This window comes from Taudactylus pleione, unplaced genomic scaffold (genome assembly GCF_031769625.1).
Source record: "Taudactylus pleione unplaced genomic scaffold, aTauple2 ptg000095l, whole genome shotgun sequence".
NCBI lineage: Eukaryota > Metazoa > Chordata > Amphibia > Anura > Myobatrachidae > Taudactylus > Taudactylus pleione.
This window is the reverse complement of record NW_028284497.1, coordinates 10,553,252-10,574,834: the sequence shown is the minus strand read 5'-3', so window position 1 is coordinate 10,574,834 and position 21,583 is coordinate 10,553,252. Positions and strand designations below refer to the sequence as shown.

Here is a 21,583-nt window from a genome sequence, read left to right as displayed (position 1 = left end):
AGGTCAGGGGATTGACTTGGCCATTGCATAACATTCCACTTTTAAGCCTTAAAAAACTCTTTGGTTGCTTTTGCAGTATGCTTCGGGTCATTGTCCATCTGCACTGTGAAGCGCTGTCCAATGAGTTCTGAAGCATTTGACTGAATATGAGCCAATAATATTGCCCGAAACACTTCAGAATTCATTCGGCTGCTTTTGTCAGCAGTCACATCATCAATAAATACAAGTAAACCAGTTTCATTGGCAGCCATACATGCCCACGCCATGACACTACCACCACCATGCTTCACTGATGAGGTGGTATGTTTTGGATCATGAGCAGTTCCTTTCCTTCTCTTCTCTTCCCATCACTCTGGTACAAGTTGATCTTTGTCTCATCTGTCAACAGGATGTTGTTCTAGAACTGTCATGGCTTTTTTAGATGTTGTTTGGCAAACTCTAATCTGGTCTTTCTGTTTTTGTGGCTCACCAATGGTTTGCATCTTGTGGTGAACCCTCTATATTCACTCTTGTGAAGTCTTCTCTTGATTGTTGACTTTGACACATATACGTCTACCTCCTGGAGAGTGTTCTTGATTTGGCCAACTGTTGTGAAGGGGTTTTTCTTCACCAGGGAAATAATTCTTTTGTCATCCACCACAGTTGTTTTCCGTGGTCTTCTGGGTCTTTTGGTGTTGCTGAGCTCTCCGGTGCGTTCTTTCTTTTTGAGAACATTCCAAACAGTTGATTTGGCCACACCTAATGTTTTTGCTATCTCTCTGATGGGTTTGTTTTGATTTTTCAGCCTAATGATGGCTTGCTTCACCGATAGTGACAGCTCTTTGGATCTCATATTGAGAGTTGACAGCAACTGATTCCAAATGCAAATGTCACACATAGAATCAACTCCAGACCTTTTACCTGCTTAATTTATAATGAAATAACGAGGGAATAGCCAACACCTGTCCATGAAATAGCTTTTGAGTTGATAGTCCCATTACTTTTGGCCCTTAAAAAATGGGAGGCACATATTGAAACTGTTGTAATTCCTACACCGATTTGGATGTAATTACCCTCAAATTAAATCTCAAAATGTCTGCAGTTAAAGCACATCTTGTTTGTTTCATTTCAAAACCATTGTGGTGGTGAATAGAGGCCAAAATCTGAAAATTCTGTCAATGTCCCAATATTTATGGACCTGACTGTATATCACTCAAGATATCTATAGACATATATGCTCACACACAATTGCAATATACTGTAGTGTAAGTGTATAATTAACCAGCAGCAAGACGGGCAGTCAGGTCACAGGGCTGTTTTGGCTGTGTGTGCTAGGCTTTTCTTTTTTTAGCCCTGGGACTGTCACAAAACGTCAGATCCCCGGTGGCAACTACAGGAGCAGAGCGGACACACTCAGAGAGGCAGCACCGGGGGTGAGATGACCAGAGGTGAGCGGAGACGGAGAGACCTCCTAAACCCGTCCCGACTTCTTTTCACTCTTCATTATGGCCACCGCAGCTGCCAGTGCCGGTGTACTATGAGTCAGTCTGACTCACTGTCAGTGTCGAACTGGGGTTTGAAGGGCCCACCAGGGAATGCAATCATAGGGGCCCACTAAGGGGTGTGGTCAGTCATTGGAAAGGGTGTGGTCTACCACCAGAGAGGAGTGGCCAGTTATTATAGGAGTGTCAAAGTATAGTATGTAAAAGGGACACCTGGAATGTTCTAAACAATATAAGAGGCACATGGAGGGGTTTGATACCACATAAATGGCATACAGAAAATAGGTAATATAGGTTTATAAACTTTATAGGTAATAAATAGGTCATATAGGTATATAGTAAAAAAAAAAAAAAGTAGGTGACTGTACCAGAGCACCAGACTTAGGGGCCTATTCATCATCGATAAGTGGGCCGGTAACCATGCGGAAACATTAATCATCAGGGGTCCGATAGGACCCCCTGATAATCAGCAAACTCCGAAAATTGAACACCTTCAGATGGCGCTTGCTCTCATAGCCCCGCTCCTTTCTATGGGAAGGAGATCCAGTGATGCAAAAGGGATCCGAGCAGATCCCTCCGCCGCCTTCTCATGGACTCCCTGGTGGCAGTGCGCATGTGTGACCTCGTGTAATGCATGCGTAGCCAGGCCGACGGGGGGGAGAGGTAAGTAACGCAGCTACATTGGTTGCTATTCTGAGCAGCTGTCCCCACACCGGAGCAATGATGAATTGCTCCAGTGTAAACTATCCCCCGCTGCGAGTTGGATACTTAAGTATCCCTCACAGCAAGATCAATACTAAGTATAGGCCCCTTAGATACTGAGGACTACTGTATGAACTATAGGCTATAAATTAATACTGGTTCATAATATTATTGGTCCATAGAAGATAAATGACAACTTGACAAGTGTTGATACCAGTACCTAAATAAGCATTAACCAGTCACATAGTATTGTTTGCTTTTTTTAAGTATGTTTCATAATAATATGAATAAGTAGAAAAAATGTTTTTCAATTATTTACAGTCTGTTCACATTATGTGAATTGGTTGTCTCTAAGGAGCTGCATGCGAGTTTGCGAAAGCGAACCCGCATTATAAAATTTGCGCACATCCAGGCAAAGTGCACATGAGAAATGCGATATTCACTTAACAATGGCAAATCACGGGACTCGCATCAAGGTCACATGACTATTCTACAAAAGGTGATCTGGCAGAAGTGCATTAACAAAAATGGGAAAATCATCGGGGACGCCAGAAAAGTTACAACTGAGATAGCAGGACCATATAGAAGGATAGAGGGCTTGATTCAGCACGGATCGCAATTGCGATCGCAGCTGCGTAATCACATGCAATGAAGCTGCGAAAATATGCCAATGCCTGCCAGGGCTCAGCCAGCATAGAGACACTCATTGCTGCTTTCTCACATCCGAAATACCTCGTAGTCCTACGTATATATCGGTAACATCGAAGAACTTCGGCCTGTCACGCACAATTACAGCAAATCTGACCTGTCGGAGAATGTCTCGGTGCACGCAGTGAGTACTCAAGCTGCGTATGCAATCGCAGTGGCTAATTTATACACGCCCATGAAACAGCATTCGAACAGACTGACATGCCTGTATTTCTCCAACCGCTCCCACCACCCCCATCGCTCACTCCCTGTCACTCACTCTGCATCTTATACGCATGAGCAATGGCTAACAATCGATTGAACTGCATACGTAGTTGCAATTACGATCCGTGCTGAATCAGGCCCAGAGGCCATAAGGACAGTATTGAGGGTTCTTATATGTTGTCAAGTGGATGATTTATATATTTTTTATTAATAGTGGAAAAAAAATAATCGTGAGCAAGTGTTTTTCAGATATTTTCTCATACTGTATATTCCAATGTCCCTATTTCAAAAACATAGTTTTTTTATCTCCCAAATAATTATCATACATGTTATATTTGAAGTATATTTAATGTTTAAACAAATGACAAAGTGTAGGATAGTTAATAAAAATAAAGGTTGGGTATGAGATGCCGGAGCTCGGGATCCTGGCGGTCAGAATCCGGACGCCGTCATCTCGACAGGGTTAGAATACCGACACTTGTCGGTCAGTATCCTAACCCTCCCCCTCATCCTCGCCCTACCCTAACCCTCCTTCCCTGGTGAATAAGCCTAACCTCCCCCCATACTGCCTAAATCTAACCTTTATTATGACCGCATCCCTAAAAATATGTATATTATGTACAGCAATGCAAAATAGTTTTCTTTCTGTCAACTATACAAACAATTTTGAATGATGTGTGAGAAGTACACTGTTAATTTCTGACACATTTATTTTTGAGATCTATATGTATACACTTACCTTTCCACCTGCACCCGGACCGGTGTGACTGTGGCGTTCGATGTGTTACCTCCCATGGCCTCTGGCAGTCTAGCTGAGTTCATGTGTGGACAGTGCTCGCTGCAAAAACCGGGGCTGCCAGTCTCCGGAAAAGGCAGCCCATGGTTCTGTAAGCCCCTGAGAATGGGGGCAGGAGAGGGGGAGGCTTAGGAATACTGGAACAGTGTGCCACACTGCTGCCCTAACTACCACAATCATTACATACCAGCCCACTCCCTGGCACCCCCTTAGCCACTGCTACCCTAACTACCCTCATCAGTCATACCAGCCCACCCCCCCTACTCACTGCTACCCTAACTATCCTCATCATTACATACCAGCCCATCCCCTACTCACTGCTACACTAACTTCCCTCCTCATTACATACCAGCCCACCCCCTACTCACTGCTACCCTAACTATCCTCATCATTACATACCAACCCACCCCCCTACTCACTGCTACCCTAACTACCCTAATCATTACATACCAGCCCACCCCCTTACTCACTGCTCCCCTTACTACCCTCATCATTACATACCAGCCCACCCCCCTACTCACTGCTACCCTAACTATCCTCATCATTACATACCAGCCCACCCCCCTACTCACTGCTACCCTATCTACCCTCATCATTACATACCAGCCCACCCCCCTACTCACTGCTACCTTAACTACCCTCATCATTACATACCAGCCCAACCCCCTCCTCACTGCTATCCTAACTATCCTCATCATTACATACCAGCCCACCCCTTACTCACTGCTACCCTAACTACCCTCATCATTACATACCAGCCCACCTCCCTACTCACTGCTACCTTAACTACCCTCATCATTACATACCAGCCCACCCCCCTACTCACTACTACTCTATCCTCATCATTACATACCAGCCCACCCCCCTACTCACTGCTTCCATAACTACCCTAATCATTACATACCAGCCCACCCACCTACTCACTGCTACCCTAACTATCCTCATCATTACATACCAGCCCACCCCCTACTCACTGCTACCCTAACTATCCTCATCATTACATACCAGCCCACCCCCCTACTCACTGCTACCCTAACTACCCTCATCATTACATACCAGCCCAGCCCCCTTCTCACTGCTAACCTAACTACCCTCATCATTACATACCAGCCCACCCCCCTACTCACTGCTACCCTAACTATCCTCATAATTACATACCAACCCACGCCCTACTCTCTGCTACCCTAACTATCCTCATCATTACATACCAGTCCACCCCCCTACTCACTGCTACCCTAACTACCCTCATCATTACATACCAGCCCAACCTCTACTCACTGCTACTCTAACTATCCTCATCATTACATACCAGCCCACCCCCCTACTCACTGCTACCCTAACTACCCTCATCATTACATACCAGCCCACCCCCTACTCACTGCTACCCTAACTACCCTCATCGTTACATACCAGCCCACCCCCTTACTCACTGCTACCCTAACTACCCTCATCATTACATACCAGCCCACCCCCCTACTCACTGCTACCCTAACTACCCTCATCATTACATACCAGCCCACCCCCCTGCTCACTGCTACCCTAACTACCCTCATCATTACATACCAGCCCACTCCCCTTCTCACTGCTACCCTAATTATCCTCATCATTACATACCAGCCCACCCCCTACTCACTGCTACCCAAACTATCCTCATCGTAACATACCAGCCCACCCCCTACTCACTGCTACCCTAACTATCATCATCATTACATACCAGCCCACACCCTACTCACTGCTACCCTAACTATCCTCATCATTACATACCAGCCCACCCCCTACTCACTGCTACCCTAACTATCCTCATCATTACATACCAGCCCACCCCCCTACTCACTGCTACCATAACTACCCTCATCATTACATTCCAGCCCATCCACCTACTCACTGCTACCCTAACTACCCTCATGATTACATACCAGCCCACCCCCTACTCACTGCTACCCTAACTATCCTCATCATTACATACCAGCCCACCCCTTACTCACTGCTACCCTAACTACCCTCATCATTACATACCAGCCCACCCCCCTACTCACTGCTACCCTAACTATCCTCATCATTACATACCAGCCAATCCCATACTCACTGCTACCCTAACTATCCTCATCATTACATACCAGCCCAACCCCTACTCACTGCTACCCTAACTATCCTCATCATTACATACCAGCCCACCCCCTACTCACTGCTACCCTAACTATCCCCTTCATTACATACCAGCCCACCCCCCTACTCACTACTACTCTATCCTCATCATTACATACCAGCTCACCCCCCTACTCACTGCTACCCTAACTACCCTAATCAATCATCATTACATACTAGCAACCCCCTGGCACCTCTACCTACTTCTGCCCTATGTACCCCCATCATTACATACCATCCCACCCTCCCACTCACTGCTACCCTAACTACCCCATCATTATATACCAGCCCACTCTCCCTCTCACTGTTACCCTATCTACCCCCATCATTACATACTAGCACACTCCCTGGCACACTCCTCATCACTAATACCCCCATCATTACATACTAGCCCAGCCCCTGGCACCCCTTACCCACTGCTGCCCTAACTAGCCCCATCATTACATGCCAGACCATCCTCCTTTTTCCAACAAGCAACTACTAACCTTAATGCCATTCAATGTGCTGGGTGTGGCTTTCTTCCACCTCACTGAGCCTTCAGAGTGTGGGGCCAAGCTCCTCTCTGTCTGTGCATGGAGCAGTCAGCAGCAGCCTTGACTCCTCCTCCTGCTGATGTCATCACTGAAATCAGTGTGTGCAGCTGCTGTCAATCACACATGGGTTCAGCCAGCCTCTCCCCGCCCGTCCCCCACTGATGTCACCACCGCTGTATTCTGTATGTAGCTGAGCAACCTTAGTGTTCAGCAACCTGCCCCCCTCCTCCGACCACTGCCGCATCCGGCCAGGACAGTCACAGCGGAGCTTAGAAGGGAGAAGCCTGTGATAGGCTTCGCCCCCGTGATGTCACTACTGATTCCGAAGAAGGGATCAGTGGCATTAGAAACCCTGCAGTTCATTACATGATACTGTCTGCCGTCTGCTGCGCACAGCCCGCCCCCGCATACCTCCCGCCACACAGCTGCTGATCACCTTCCAGCAAGTAATCAAAAACGGTGCCGGTTAGAGGGGCTAAGCCATGCCCTCCCACAAAAGTGGACGTGGCTATAAATCACTGGAACCCGCCGGAGAATTCCCCAAATCCCCGGCAGCCCATTGTTTGTACCTGACTGGTGGGGGCGGCTGCAGGCCCCTTCATAGTGGAAGCCTGGCCGTGGTGCCAGGTACCGGCCGTCGCTAGTTCCACCGGATCAGCGTCCATTTAAGTTGCTGTCCCTGCCAAATACCTCCGCCGGCCCTAGGCTTGGAATGCCCCTAAACATTTCAAATGCCCTTAGGCATTTGCCTATGTTGCCTATGCCTAGGGCCGGCTCTGTGGACAATCCCTGACCCTCACCACATATATGTATGTAGGTAATGTGAGATTACCCTATATCTGAATTCAGTAGCATCATTTTTTCTTGGTATTCTGATCTTAAGCTTGTGATCATGCAGGAGGGGGATGTTGATATTGCTCTGCAATTGCTGTTGCAACAGAGCAAACTCATTCATCAGTACTGCTAATTGCAGCTTCTTCATCTGATTTCTGAATCACAACATGCATGGCCCAAATGCTCACTCTTCATCAAAATCAGATGATATGATTAGTAGTAGCACGGGTTCCGCCCCTGTGATGATTTATCTATTTTACTGCTCTTCTCTTAATCTTGAGCACTCTCATTACAGATTTTCAGGGAAATGTCCTGCAATTTATTTATCAGGATCTATCCTGCTGATACAATGTAACAGTAGATGCTCATCTTACTTGTTATTGTCCCTACTATGCTGAGTCTGTACGCTCACATGTCATCCTATGACATACATAATGACATGAAGTAGCTGCAGTCATAAGCACACTGTAGGGATATTCTATTCTATCGTTTCTCCATTTGATCTCCTTCTTATATGCTTTGTTCTAAATATAAATGATATTTATTATTTTTTAAATATCGCTTATCTCTCAGTAGACTTTGCACACATGTTACGGCTGCACATGGATGATTATACCAATACTGCATACATACATGTGTGGTGACACAGAATAGATAGTATTTATAGCTACAACTGACCATTCATTTTCTGACTATAAGTACTGAAGTTCTCCTATTCTCCCTGACTAGTGGAGATTAGTCAGAGATATGTGTCATGGAATATTCCCAACCCTTACTGAACATACACATGTATGTTATGATAGAATAATACATATCTGAATTCAGCAACATCACTTTCGCTTGTTTTTCTGATCTCAAGCATGTGATTACGCAGGAAGGGGATGTTTATATTGCTCTGCAATGCGGTTGCAACAGAGCAAACTCATTCGTCAGTACTGCTATAATTGCAGCCTTCTTACCTGATTTCTGAATCACCTCATGCATGGCCAGAATGCTCACTCTTCATCAATATCGGATGATACATGATTAGCAGTAGCACGGGTTTCCGCTAGGGGTGTGTACCGGCCAATTTTCGTGTTTTGTGTTTTGGTTTTGGATCTGGATCTTTCTTCGTGTTTTGGATCTGGATTGGTTTTGCCAAAACCACCCTTCCGTGTTTTGGGTTCTGGGTTTTGTGTTTTGGATCTGTATTTTTTTTTTAAAAAGCATAAAAACAGCTAAAATCACAGAATTTGTGTGTTTATCTGCTCCTATGCTTTTATTAACCTCAATAACCTTAATTTCCACTCATTTCCAGTCTATTCTGAACACCTCACACCTCACAATAGTGTTTTTATGTCCAAAAGGTTGCACCGAGGTAGCTGGATGACTATGCTAAGAGATACGAGTGGGCGGCACAAACACGTGGTCCATCTAGGAGTGATACTGCAGTGGCAGACAGGATGGCAGTTTGAAAAACTAGTACATAATGCAAAGAAAAAAAAGAGGTGCAAGATGGAATTGTCCTTGGGCCCTTTCCTACCCACCCTTATGTTGTATAAACAGGACATGCACACTTTAACAAACCAAACATTTCTGCGCCAGGGTCTGCCACACGACTGTGGCTGAAATGATTGGTTCGTTTGGGCCCCCACAAAACAAGCTGGCAATTAATCTGTCCCTGCACAAACTGGCTCTACGGAGGCAAGATGTCGTCCTCATCCTCCTCATCCACCGATTCCTCACCCTCTTCAGTGTTGTGTACATCCTCATCCTCACAGAGTATTAATTCGTCCCCGCTGGAATCCACAACCACAGGTCCCTCTGTACGTTCTGGAGGCTGGTCTCCCTGGAAGAGTTGATAATTCATTTTATGAACATCATCTTCTCCACATTTTGTGGAAGCAACCTCATATGCCTTTCGCTGACAAGGTTCCCGGCTGCACTAAACACTCTTTCGGAGTACACACTGGAGGGGGGGCAACACAGGTAAAATAGAGCCAGTTTGGACAGGGATCTCCAAATTGCCTCTTTTTCCTGCCAGTACAGGTACGGACTGTCTGACAAGCCTACTTGGATGCTGTCACCGATGTAATCCTTTAACAGACAGACGCATGCTTGTCGCTGCTGCTTTGAGGATGCAGGTGCGGCTACAGCCCACACAATTCACAAAGACAAAAAAATAAGAAGAATTTTTTATTTTTTGTGGAGCGCACTTTGAGGGTTACACCACCCTTTAACAGACAGACGCACGCTTGTCGCTGCTGCTTTGAGGATGCAGGTGCGCCTACTGCACATATATTTCACACACAAACACAGAAAAAAAGAAGATTATTTTATTTTGTTGGAGCGCACTTTGGGGGTAACACCACCATTTAACAGACAGATGCACGCTTGTCGCTGCTGCTTTGTGGATGCTGGTGCAGCTACAGCCCACACAATTCACAAAGGCAGAAAAAAAAGGATTTTTTAATTTTTTGTGGAGCGCACTTTGAGGGTTACACCACCCTTTAACAGACAGACGCACGCTTGTTGCTGCTGCTTTGAGGACAGTATCATATGCAGTGACAGTAGACTTGTCAGAAATTGTTGGCATGTCCTTCAGTCCGGACCAGATGTCCAAACCGGCCCTTGACTTATAACACAGACGCACGCTTGGCGCTGCTACTGTGTTGATGCACGTGCGGCTACATCGCACACAAGTCACAAACACAGAAAAAAAAATGTTTTTTATTTTTTGGAGCACTTTGGGGGTTACACCACCCTTTAACAGACTTATGGGACACAGGCGCACGTTTGGCGCTGCTCCTTTGTTGATGCACGTGCAGCTACAGTGCACACAATTCACAAAGACAGAAAAAAAAAGAATTTTTTATTGTTTGTGGAGCGCAGTTTGAGGGTTACACCACCCTTTAACAGACAGATGCACGCTTGTCGCTGCTGCTTTGAGGATGCAGGTGCGGCTACAGCCCACACAATTCACAAAGACAGAAAAAAACAAAGAATTTTTTTATTGTTTGTGGAGTGCACTTTGAGGCTTACACCACCCTTTAACAGACAGACACACGCTTGTCGCTGCTGCTTTGAGGATGCAGGTGCGGCTACAGCCCACACATTTCACAAAGACAGAAAAAAAAAGAAGAATTTTTTTATTGTTTGTGGAGCGCACTTTGAGGGTTACACCACCCTTTAACAGACAGACGCATGCTTGTTGCTGCTGCTTTGAGGATGCAGGTGGGATCTAGATGGGATTTGGAACCGGGGACACATTACCTCCATCAATTGTCTAAATCCCACTGCACTAATGGCAGATACCGGACGCACGTCTAACACCAACATAGCAGTCAAGGCCTCAGTTATACATTTTGCTTCAGGATGACTGCTGTCGTACTTCATCCTCCTCGCTAGGGACTGTTGGAGGGTCAATTGTTTAGTAAAAGTAGTGGTGTTCCTACTTCCTCTCTGGGAAGATGAACAACTCCCAGCAGCAGCAACAGCACTAGGAGGAAGTGGTTCTTGATCTTTCCCTATTTTATTTTTATCGGAGAAAGTTTGGTACTCCATTTATGTTATATTGATATATACGTGCGGCTAAGGCGCACACAAACACAGAAAATATTTTTTTACTTTTGCTGGAGAGTAATGCACTTTGTGGGTTACACCACCCTTTAAGAAGTGAGCCAGCCGGCCCTTTACTTATGGGACACAGGCGCACGCTTGGCGCTGCTCCTTTGTTGAAGCACGTGCAGCCACAGTGCACACAATTCACAAACACAGAAATAAATGTTTTATTTTGTTTGGAGTGCCCTTTGGGGGTTACAGCACCCTTTAGCGGTCAATCCAGCTGGCCCTTTATTTATGGGACACAGGCACACGCTTGGCACTACTTTGTTGATGCACGTGCGGCTACTGCGCACACAATTCACAAACACAGAAAATATTTTTTTATTTGGTTTGGAGTGTACTTTGGGGGTTACAGCACCCTTTAACGGTCAAGCCAGCCGGCCCTTTACTTATGACACAGGCGCACGCTTGGCACTACTTTGTTGATGCACGTGCGGCTACTGCGCACACAATTCACAAACACAGAAAATATATATTTTTTTATGTTTGGAGTGTACTTTGGGGGTTACAGCACCCTTTAACGGACAAGCCAGCCGGCCCTTTACTAATGGGACACAGGCGCACGCTTGCCGCTGCTCCTTTGTTGATGCATGTGCAGCCACAGTGCACACAATTCACAAACACAGAAAATATTTTTTTTTTAAGCACTTGGGGGGAGCACCCCAGATGGACAGAGCACCCCCTGGACAACACTACAGCACCCCTTTAGGACTGGGACACTGCACAGGACTTTGGAGTGGACACAGCCCCTATGGACAACTGACTGCACATCACAGTCCAGCCAGCCCCTATGGACTTTAAAGTAGTGGACACAGCCCCTATGGACAACAGCAGCACAGCACAACACAGCCAGCCCCTATGGACTTTGAAGTAGTGGACACAGCCCCTATGGACAACAGCAGCACAGCGCAGCACAGCACAACACTACTCTGCACTACACTACACTACACAGCCCAGCCAGCCCTAACTCCCACCCTCCCTCTTCACTGTCCACAGCCGAGTGAGAAAATGGCGCAGACACGGGTACCTTATATAGGATCCAAAACCCGCGAGACCCGGAAGGCGGGATGATGATGTTTTGCCTCGATTTCAGATCCCGCCTGACTCGGATCGGCCTCAGATCGGGGGGGCTCCGGATTTCAGAAATCCGAACCCGCTCACCCCTAGTTTCCGCCCCTGTGATGATTCATTTTATTGGTCTTTTTCTCTTAATCCTGAGCACTCTCATTACAGACTTTCAGGGAAATTTCCTGCAATTTATTTATCAGGATCTATCCTGCTGATACAATGTAACAGTAGATGCTCATTTTACTTATTCCTTTCCCTACTATGCTGTGTTTGTACGCTCACATATCATCCTATGATACACAAGATGACATGCAGCAGCTGCAAACATAGGCGTTCTGTAGGGATACTCTATTATATCTATTCCCTATTGATTCTCTTTCTCCACTTAATATGGTTTAATATCTACATCAACATGTGCTATTGATACTCACCAGCTGAACGAAGAATTATACATTTATATAGCCAGACCTTTCATATGTTTATGTGTTTGTCTGCCTATTCATATTTTAGCACCATCAGGATGTATCCAATTGATTTCATCTATGACCTTTCAGCAATCTTCCTAAATCCTCATTCATCTTTTTTCTCCACCTTATATGCTTTGAATATGGATTAATATCAGCATGAGCTATTGATACTTACCAGTATATGTAGCCAGACCTTTCATGTGTGTTTATGTGTTTGTCTGCCTTATTAATGCTTAAGCATTATCAGGATTTACTCTAATTGATATTACCCATGACCTCTCAGCATTTTTCCTCATTCATCCTTTCCTTTTAATAACCCCACATTCTGGCTAGTAATGAATCACTCTCATACTATCTTTAAAATAACTAATATACCCTACACATAGACCGCATTAAATATTTCCAAAATAGCGCTGACATTCAATTTAGTGGCCACTTTTCCCCCTTTTCAGCTATGTTTACATCATGTGACCTAGCCATCCAATAGGCAACAAGTTAACATCAGGGACACATCACGTGTCCCGGACAACCAACGTGTAATCTTCTTTCATTTCTCATCAGACCGGGAGTTATTCCCGGCGACCAGTACTTAAACAGAGAGTTGAGACTCTCTGACTATGTGCGGGTGACCAAGCCTAATAGGCGAAACGCACGTCCCGATTTCTCCAGGCTATGCAGCGGTGATGGATGGATCATATCGGCAGGTGCACACGCTGACTTCCACCTCCTTCTCATTTATCTTCTAACAGGGTAATATGTGTCTTCCCCACGTGGGACTCCTTATACATTTATAGCCCATGTGTTTCATTCTATGCTGGATTAGCCCAGCGTGGGTAGAATTGTATTTAACACACATAAGGCGCTCTATGTTACTATCATGCTTATATCTGCACACATTTGTGGCTTATGACTAATGTTGTATCTCACTATTTAAGGTTAATTCATGTTACATGGGTTCTGCTTGCATTTATCTTGAAACTGTGTACAGAGGACACAACACCCCTGTTGTTATATATTCTTGACAAAAATTTTGGAGGTGCCAAGACAGGCATATATATATATATATATATCAGTGATAAAAAATTTCTATGTCTCAACATATATTGACATAGGTCTCTATTTGTCACATATATAATCTTGTGTGTGATGTATGTTGCAGTCATACATTTATATATATCCCTTGAGGGTGTGTATGGCACATATTGCTGTGCATAAGATTCACTGTTTACCATTATGGTTAATTCTGTATAAACTGTGAGATTATATGACCTATATAATATTCCAAGTCTTGATAATTTATTTTTCTCTGTTACATAAATATTGTGAGTCCTGCACAGTTGATATAACACTCCTACTACTGTATTTTGGAATAATATTTAGATGTGTCATAACACATGGATGCAAAATATCATTGATACATAACTTATTAATACAAAGAAGGAATGTACCCTGCATGAGAATTGCTATTCTCAAATTAAAATGAAGAATATTTTTGCCACTCTTTGGTGATAGTACCATTTATGTGTTTCATGTATGTCTGTGTCATATGTCTTTATATTGAGTTAAAGTCCCATTCATACTGGGCGTACCCTTTCATTTACCCCAAGGTACCACAATTTTAGATTATATAATAAAAGTTATATTTTAATAATAACCATTAGATATAAGAGTGCCCCACAAAAAGAGCCTTCTTTCTTCCTTTCTTTTTGTCTAAGATTATATTCGGCTCCTGGGAGCACCACCAATTGAAACACTGTGTGAGAGACATTATATCTCATATAATTATTCTTATTTTGGTCTAATTATACATACATTTATCTTTACTCTGTGCGGAGTAAAAAAACTTTCTTTTTGAAATCATCCAAATGTTGCAACCCCCACCTGTGATCTGGACCCTGCCTCAACCAAGCTTCTCATAGGATGTATGGACATATTTGGCTCTGTAATTGCAAAATTAGTTCAATGCTCTTTGCAGACAGGCATTTTTCCTGAAGCACTAAAGGAAGCAATTGATAGACCACTGCTTAAACAACCTAATCTAGACCCTGACTGCATGACCAACTACACACTGGTATCAAACCTTTCTTTTCTGGGAAGGTCATTGAGAAAGTGGTGGCAACAAAACTGGAAACCCGCCTGTCTACCCATGATATTTATGATTCATTCCAGTCAGGATTCAGGAGAAGACATAGCACGGAAACAGCCCTGGTATGTGTACTAAATGATCTTCTGATGGCAAGAGACAGAGGTGATTGTTGAATCTTAATCTTTCTGGATCTCTCTGCAGCATTTGATTCCGTGGACCACGGGATTCTAATTGGGTCCTTAGCTGGTTCAAATAATTTCTCACGGGCAGGTCACAGAAAGTTTCTTCTGAAGTAAACTCTTTATCACCAGTTCCACTTCCATGTGGTGTCCCACAGGGTTCTATACTATCACCCATGCTTTTTGCAGTATACATGCTACCATTTGGAGGCTATTATGTCAGTGGTGGTGGCTCTGCATGCCCCAATGAAGCAACATTTGTATTGCTCTGTCTAGTGTCCGCTGGCAAGCAATACACTTGAATCAGGGGCATATCTATAGTGGGTACAGGCTGTACGGGGCACATGGGTCTGTGGGTCCACGGGGGCCCTGCGCCGCACACCCTGCACCCATAGTATTACTAACCTTTCCGGAGTCCCACACCAGCGCGGGGGTCCAGCGCTGTAAACATGACTGGAAAATGGTTGCCGCGGTCATTTTCCCATTGTTTGAGCATGCGCAGTATAGGGAAAATGGCCGCCACAGCCATTTTCCCAGTGACCTGCGCATACTCTATAGACTCTGGGCGCACTCTAATGCCCAGAGTCTATAACTCCCGCACTGGCCGCACACAGCTCAGTGCTTCCGGCTGCCGGACGTAGAGGAGGGGGCCCATGTCGGAGATTGCACATGGGCCCCCTCCTCTCTAGAAATGCCCCTGACTTGAATCACCCATAGAGGTGAGGAGCAGCATTAGCTTTTCATATATATAGATTATTATTAGTTACTTATAGAGTGCCAGCGTATTCCATTGCACTTTACAGTTGGGAACAAACAGTAATAGAACAAGACTGGGTAAAAACAGACAGACATAGAAGACCCTGCTCACAAGCTTACATTCTATAGGGAAATATACATTGATGCACAAGGATATGTGCTACCTATTGCATATTGGAGCAGCCAGATTGTAGAGGTTCTTTATGTGTTGTATAATTTAGTCACACAGGAATGTTGGCCTAGTGTCAGAGGAATGTGAAAGTGAAGAAAGAGAGTATATGTTAAGTTATGTATGGACTGTATAGTGGGGATGTAATTGGCAGAATACCTTATGAAGGTTATCTGGGTGGTTTTGTTGAATTTAATGCTGGTGCCCACAGCCCAGGAGTGCCAGTCAGAGCCTAATGCATTGGGGTGGTTAGCTCTTGGGAGGAGGAGTGCACATTAATTTGTACACATACCACGCTAGTCCAAGTTGCTTATTTTATGTGGGTTTTAAACCTGCAGCACATTGTTTGCAGCTTGATTTTTCACTATCAAATTCAGCAAGGGGCAGATGTATTATTAACAGTGGTGGAATTTACCTAGGGGCTGCAGCTCCAGTCCAAGCTCGTCTGTGCACTGTCTGGCAGTGGCTTCCCATTGGAAGCACCTTCTGCTAGCAGCTCACTGGAATGTTAGTCTCAGGGGAGTTGCTTTCCCCCTGGGAGTTGGACTGCCAGGCCCAATTGTTGATTGAGCTTTACACATAATTGTGATACATTGATATAATTAGGTCTCCAGTGGACAGGAACATGTGTCAAAAATAATATCACATTACTGATTCTATAACCTTAATTTATAAAGTATACCTACCTTATACTGTATATAATTGAGATGGATAGGAATATACGGATTTGTGAAACAGTGGGTATGCACAATTCATCCATACACAATAAAACACTATTTAGTGTATCAATTTGAGATATTTGATAACTGAGCACAAAAAAGTATTTTAACATTTATTTTCTACTATCATTTTCTTATTTTGCGTTGTTTTAACATATCACTTAGGTGGTTATTAATGTTAGTAATAAAAGTTATATTTTAGTAATGATCATTGCTAGACATTGTGCACTCGTATTGGGAATCTTTTTCTTTTTGTTTAATGTATTGTTGATTTGTCCCAGAGTGGCACCCCTTCACAGAATAAATAGACTATATTGTGATTAGGGGTGAGCGGGTTCGGATTTCAGAAATCCGAACCCCCCCTGAGCCCCCCCGATCCGAGGCAGATCCGAGTCAGGCTCGACTTTTCCCGCCTGACTCGGATCTGAAATCGAGGCAAAAACGTCATCATCCCGCCTTCCGAGTCTCGCGGGTTTTAGAACCTATATAAGGTACCCGCGTCGGCGCCATTTTCTCACTCGGCTGTGGACAGTGAAGAGGGAGGGTGGGAGTTAGGGCTGGCTGGGCTGTGTAGTGCAGAGTAGTGTTGTGCTGTGCTGCGCTGTGCTGCGCTGTGCTGCTGTTGTCCACTACTTCAAAGTCCATAGGGCCTGGCTGTGTTGTGCTGTGCTGCTGTTGTCCATACTAGCTGTGTCCACTCCTCCAAAGTCCATAGGGGCTCGCTGGACTGTGTTGTGCAGTCAGTTGTCAATAGGGGCTGTGTCCACTCCAAAGTCCTGTGCAGATTCCCAGTCCTAAAGGGGTGCTGTAGTGTTGTCCAGGGGATGCTCTGTCCATCAGGGGTGCTCTCCCCAAGTGCTAAAAAAATAATATTTTTTGTGTGTTTGTGAATTGTGTGCGCAGTAACCGCACGTGCATCAACAAAGTAGTGCCAAGCGTGCGCCTGTGTCATAAGTAAAGGGCCGGCTGGCTTGACCGTTAAAGGGTGCTGTAACCCCCAAAGTACACTCCAGTCCAAACCAAAAAAATATATATTTTCTGTGTTTGTGAATTGTGTGCGCAGTAGCCGCACGTGCATCAACAAAGTAGTGCCAAGCGTGCGCCTGTGTCATAAGTAAAGGGCCGGCTGGCTTGACCGTTAAAGGGTGCTGTAACCCCCAAAGTACACACCAGTCCAAACCAAAAAAATATATATTTTCTGTGTTTGTGAATTGTGTGCGCAGTAGCCGCACGTGCATCAACAAAGGAGCAGCGCCAAGCGTGCGCCTGTGTCCCATAAGTAAAGAGCCGGCTGGCTCATTTCTTAAAGGCTGGTGTAACCCACAAAGTGCACTACTCTCCAGCAAAAATTAAAAAATATTTTCTGTGTTTAGCCGCACGTATATATCAAATCGATATAACATAAATAGAGGCCCAAACTTTCTCTGATAAAAATAAAATAGAGAAAGATCAAGAACCACTTCCTCCTAGTGCTGAAGCTGCTGCCACTAGTCATGACATAGACGATAACATGCCATCAACATCGTCTGCCAAGGCCAATGCCCAATGTCATAATAGAGGGCACATACAATCCCAAATGACAAAGTTCAGGAAAATGACCTTGAAAAAAATCATTTAAATCAGCCGAAGAGAAACGTAAACTTGCCAATATGCCATTTACGACACGGAGTGGCAAGGAACGGCTAAGGTCGATCCCTAGTATGTTCATGACTAGTGGTTCAGCTTCACATGACGATGGAAGCCCTCCTCCCACTAAAAAAATCAAAAGAGTTAAGCTGGCAAAAGCACAGCGAAGAACTGTGCTTTCTAAGAAGATATCACAAATCCCCAAGGAGAGTCCAAGTGTGGTGGTGGTTGCGATGCCTGACCTTCCCAGCACTGGACGGGAAGAGGTGGCTCTTTCCACCATTTGCACGCCCCCTGCAAGTGCTGAAAGGAGCACCCACAGTCCACTTGCTGATATGCAAATTGAAGATGTCACTGTTGAAGTACAACAGGATGAGGATACTGGTGTAGCTGGCGCTGAGGAGGAAGTTGGCGAGGAGGATTCTGATGGTGATGTGGCTTGTTTAAATCAGGCTCCGGGGGAGACAGTTGTTGTCCGTGGGATGAAAAAGCCCATCACGGTCATGCCTGGGCAGAAGTCCAAACATTCCACCTCTTTGGTCTGGCAATATTTCTATCCAAATCCGGACAACAACTGTCTTGCCATATGTACCTTATGTAAAGGTGGAATAAGTAGGGGTAGGGACGTTAACCACCTAGGAACATCCTCCCTTATACGGCACCTGCAGCGCATTCATAATAAGTTACTGTCAAGTTCAGAAACTTTGGCTAAGACCGTAAGCAGTCCAGGGACACCTAAATCCCGTTGTCCTGTTGTATCCAAGTGCCTGCAAACCACACCGTCAACTCCCTCCTCGTCAATTTCCTCCTTAGTCAGGATCGGAAGTAGTCCTGCAGGCCATGTCACTGGCATGACTGACACTCCTATCGGGGATTCCTCCGGAGGATCCTGCATTGCTATGCCTCCTGCTGCTGCTGCTGCTGCTGCTGCTGCTGCTGGGAATCGTTCATCATCCCAGAGAGGAAGTAGGAACACCACTACTTTTACTAAACAATTGACCCTCCAACAGTCCTTAGCGAGGAGGATGAAGTACGACAGCAGTCATCCTGAAGCAAAACGTATAACTGAGGCCTTGACTGCTATGTTGGTGTTAGACGTGCGTCCGGTATCCGCCATTAGTGCAGTGGGATTTAGACAATTGATGGAGGTAGTGTGTCCCCGGTTCTAAATCCCGTCTAGATTCCACTTCACTAGGCAGGCGATACCGAGACTGTACAGAAACGTCAGAAAAAGTGTCCTCAGTGTCCTGAAAAATGCCGTTGTACCCAATGTCCACTTAACCACGGACATGTGGACAAGTGGAACAGGGCAGACTAAGGACTATATGACTGTGACAGCCCACTGGGTAGATGTATCACCTTACGCAGCAACAGCAGCAGCGTCACCAGTCGCAGCATCTCAGAAACTCCAGCTCGTTCCAAGGCAGGCTACGCTGTGTATCACCGGTTTCAGGAAGAGGCACACCGCCGACAACCTCTTAGAGAAACTGAGGGAAATCATCGCCCAGTGGCTTACCCCACTTAGACTCTCCTGGGGATTTGTGATATCTGACAACGCCACCAATATTGTGCGGGCATTACATCTGGGCAAATTCCAGCACGTCCCATGTTTTGCTCACACAATAAACTTGGTGGTGCAGAATTTTCTGAAAAGCGACAGGGGCGTGCAGGAGAAGCTTTGGGTGGCCCGAAAAATTTCTGGCCACTTTTGCCATTCAGCGACTGCGTGCCGAAGACTGGAGCACCAGCAAACACTCTTGAACCTGCCCCGCCATCACCTGAAGCAAGAGGTTGTGACGCGATGGAACTCAACCCTCTATATGCTTCAGAGGATGGAGGAGCAGCAAAAGGCCATTCAAGCCTATACATCCACCAATGACATAGGCAAAGGAGGGGGTATGCACCTGACTCAAGCGCAGTGGAGAATGATTTCCGTGTTGTGCAAGGTTCTCCAGCCCTTCGAACTTGCCACACGTGAAGTCAGTTCAGACACTGCCAGCTTGAGTCAGGTCATTCCCCTCATCAGGCTTTTGCAGAAGCAGCTGGAGAAAGTGAAGGAGGATTTAACACGGAGCGATTCCGCTCGGCATGTGGGACTTGTGGATGAAGCCCTTCATTCGCTTTGCCAGGATTCCAGGGTGGTCAATCTGTTGAAATCAGACCACTACATTTTGGCCACCGTGCTCGATCCTAGGTTTAAAGCCTATGTGGTGTCTCTTTCCGGCCGACACAAGCCTGCAGAGGTGCAAAGACCTGCTGGTGAACACACTGTCAGCTGAAGCGGAACGTGACACGTCAACAGCTCCTTCTTCATTTTCTCCCGCAACTGGGGCTGCCAGGAAAAAACTTAGGTATCCTAAGCAACCCGCTGGCGGTGATGCAGGGCAGGCAGGACCAAGTTTGGACATCTGGTCTGGACTGAAGGACCTGGCAACAATTTCTGACATGTCTACTGTCACTACATATGATACTGTCACCATTGACAGAATGGTGGAGGATTACATCGGTGACAGCATCCAAGTAGGCATGTCAGACAGTCCATACCTGTACTGGCAGGAAAAAGAGGCAATTTGGAGGCCCCTGTACAAACTGGCTCTATTTTACCTGAGTTGCCCCCCCTCCAGTGTGTACTCCGAAAGAGTGTTTAGTGCAGCCGGGAACCTTGTCAGCGAAAGGCGTAGGAGGTTGCTTCCACAGAATGTGGAGAAGATGATGTTCATCAAAATGAATTATCAGCTCTTCCAGGGAGACCAGCCTCCAGAACGTACAGAGGGACCTGTAGTGGTGGATTCAAGTGGGAACGAGTTAATACTTTGTGAGGATGAGGATGTACACACTGAAGAGGGTGAGGAATCGGAGGATGAGGATGACATCTTGCCTCCGTAGAGCCAGTTTGTGCAGGGACAGATTAATTGCCAGCTTGTTTTGTGGGGGCCCAAACGAACCAATCATTTCAGCCACAGTTGTGTGGCAGACCCTGGCGCTGAAATGATTGGTTTGTTAAAGTGTGCATATCCTGTTTATACAACATAAGGGTGGGTGGGAGGGCCCAAGGACAATTCCATCTTGCACCTCTTTTTTTTCTTTGCATTATGTACAGTTTGGGGCCTAGTTTTTCAAACTGCCATCCTGTCTGCCACTGCAGTATCACGTGTTTGGGTCGCCCACTCGTGTCGCTTAGCATAGTCATCCAGCTACCTCGGTGCAACCTTTTGGACATAAAAACACTATTGTGAGGTGTTCAGAATAGACTGGAAATGAGTGGAAATTAAGGTTATTGAGGTTAATAATAGCATAGGAGCAGAAAAACCTACAAATTCTGTGATTTTAGCTGTTTTTATGCTTTTTTTCAATAAAATACAGATACAAAACCCAGAACCCAAAACACGGAAGGGTGGTTTTGGCAAAACCAATCCAGATCCAAAACACGAAGAAAGATCCAGATCCAAAACACGAAAAGTGGCCGATGCACACCCCTAATTGTGATAGTTATTAATGTATGATTAG

The 21,583-nt window shown here is 45.4% G+C and overlaps 1 long non-coding RNA gene across 1 annotated transcript in view; it reads left to right on the top strand.

Annotated features, from left to right (window-relative positions):
* The first annotated feature begins 13,117 nt into the window (after positions 1 to 13,117).
* Positions 13,118 to 21,583, top strand: part of LOC148526579 (uncharacterized) — a 37,252-nt gene continuing 28,786 nt past the window's right edge. The window contains exon 1 of the long non-coding RNA XR_015878224.1: positions 13,118 to 13,291. This is a non-coding gene — a long non-coding RNA (uncharacterized LOC148526579). The remainder of the gene's footprint in view (positions 13,292 to 21,583) is intronic.